Source organism: Bombina bombina, chromosome 6, assembly GCF_027579735.1.
Source record: "Bombina bombina isolate aBomBom1 chromosome 6, aBomBom1.pri, whole genome shotgun sequence".
In the NCBI taxonomy this organism is placed as follows: Eukaryota; Metazoa; Chordata; class Amphibia; order Anura; family Bombinatoridae; genus Bombina; species Bombina bombina.
In genome coordinates this window covers 338,450,375-338,452,900 of record NC_069504.1, presented here as the reverse complement: position 1 = coordinate 338,452,900, position 2,526 = coordinate 338,450,375, and the positions used below count along the sequence as shown (strand labels likewise).

At 43.9% G+C, this 2,526-nt stretch overlaps 1 pseudogene; it reads right to left on the bottom strand.

Moving 5' to 3' along the window:
• Positions 1–591: 591 nt before the first annotated feature.
• LOC128665437 (uncharacterized) lies at positions 592–710 on the bottom strand (annotated as a pseudogene).
• Between the last annotated feature and the right edge of the window lie 1,816 nt (positions 711–2,526).

Genomic DNA, 2,526 nt, shown 5'->3' with positions numbered 1-2,526 from the left:
GGAACCCCCATGTGAGGGTTCATCTAGAGAACACCTCCGAATGGAGACGTTCACTCCCTGGGATGATATGTCTGTTCAGAACCACCCCTGGAAAATGGATCGACAACAATTGAGAGCTTCCTCCCACTGAACAATCCAATCACCTCCTACATGGCTAAGGAACCCCTAGTTCCTCCCTCGTGGTGCATTTTCCGACTGGAACAAGCTAGAGACGACTGAGGCCAAGCCATCAGAGCATTGCGAATCACTCTCAACTCCAAGATTTTAAAGAGGAGAGCAGACACTTCTGAGTCCATAATCCCCTTTTAGACAGATCTGAAAGTTCTCCATGTCATGGAAAATAGCAAAATGGATGATGTCCATGGATTACCATCAGACCAATTCCCTCCAAACACAGAGTCACTGAAAAGTGAAGAAAAATCAACTGCAGCTAAATCCAAAATCCCAACCTCCTGGTTGTAAAATGGCTAAGCTATCCACCGGCCACTAGAGCTTGCTGATGGCCGGACAGTAGACTGCAGAAAGGGAATCCTTGATTATCTGACCTCTGTTAGACATCTTCTCCTAGATAGAGAATCTAATAAAGGTTCCAGCATACCGCACCTGGTGTTCCCAGGCGGTCTCCCATCCAAGTACTGACCAGGCCTGACCCTGCATAACTTCTGAGATCAGAAGGAATCTGGTGCATTCAGGGTATTGTGGCGGTAGACCCAAATTAATCACCCTTGAGGATGGAACAAGGGAACTCCTCTGCAGATTCATTTTCCTTCCCTGGAAAAGAAGATTGGACAAGATATCTTAAAAAAGAGTTAGCTGAAAGTAAGGATGATACCTGAACCATATATTGTTCAGAGAAACACCCTTACCATAACCCAAGACCTAAAAGTCCGTCTAGGATGACAAAAACTCAGGAAAATTGAGAAGATCCCGATCAAGGGAACAATAATTCTCTCAGGTCTATGATCGTTATGAACAGGCTCTATTAATCAAAGGAGAAAGGATCTACTTTGAAGGACAGATCTGAGCTACTTGAGGTAATCACCTAGATTCCGTTCCCAAACTGGGACTGGAACTATCACTTCCCAGAGATGAAGACCCTGAACCCAGTTCAAGGAAGCCTCTCATCCTGCTTGAATTGCAGATACTCTAGAAAGAGAAATCTGCCCCTGGGAGGAAATCTCAGATTGCACTCGAAAAAGGCATGACTGACCCTGCAGAAAGCGGAAAAAGAAACTTTCCTTTAAGCAAGAAAGAAAGCAGCATGGCTCCAAGGCAACCTCTGGAATCAATAATGAACTCACGAGTGAACACTCCTGAAAAGCCAGCTGAAGTGGAGAGGTGCACACCACAAGGAGGACGAGTCAGTCTGGTAAATCACAGAAAAACAGAAGAGGCAGCACACTTGATCTCGCAAACAAAACGGAACTTTATTCCAGGATTGAGATTGTTAAACAAACATACCAACACCAGGAGGCAAAAGGGGCATGTCCTTACGCGTTTCGTGCCGTGCAGCACTTAGTCCTATGACTCTTCTGTTCTTCTGAAACTTTCCTTTAATCTTACTCTCTTGACGAGTGGTAGAAAATACTTTTTTCACCCTTAAGTCAGAGGAGAATTCTGCTAGACCAAGTCCAAACAATGTCTCTTCCTTAAAAGGAGATGCCAGAAGCATGGATTTGGAGGAAACATAAGGTATTGAATCTGCAACTGCAGAACTATAAAGCCTAGGCTGTACCACTAAACCACAGGTAGGCTTCTCAGCTGATCATAGATTTCAGCCTCAATGCCCGGCGGCCAGTACAGCAAGTCCAATAAGACAAGACATTGCTCTAAATAAACAATTAAACCTCCAGCTTCTTATCCATGGATCCGTAAAGGAGCAGCTACCCTTCATAGGAATCAAAAGTTCTCTGAGCCATAGTAGAAAAGCTCCCTTCCACCTAGGGCACCGAGCACTTTAATGGAGACAGCAACAGGAAAATCCTTTAAAGGACGGGAGACAGGGAGAAAGGTATCCCTAGCTTCTCCTACACCTGTGAAAATTTCAATAGGACTTCTATAACATTTCCTCAAAGGAAGAAACATCATAGAAATTATCAGGTTTACAAAACTTCCAAGGGTTGACAACGACAGGGATATCAATGTCGTCTAAGTAGCTAAAAACTCCTATAACAATACACAAGGTGTGCAAGCATACATCTGAAGGATATGAATTCAGCATCAGATGAAAGAAATATACCATCCAAATCTGAAATTTCACCCTCAGAAACTACCGGCAAATCTTTAGGATAGAGGATGACCTGCATAGCAGAAAATGGAGCAGAAACCTTACATCTGAACTTCAAATGTCCTCTCGCATTTTCCCTGTAGGTAAGAAAAAAAACAGATAAAGTTGCAGCTACCGCAGAGGATACCTGAACTGCAAATCTGTAGGCAAATACACTCCTCCAGGAGATAGAGAGGAACCACAGGGCACTGCATGTGACACCATAGAGACTTGGGACATTTAAGGAGAAAGCTTTGGCA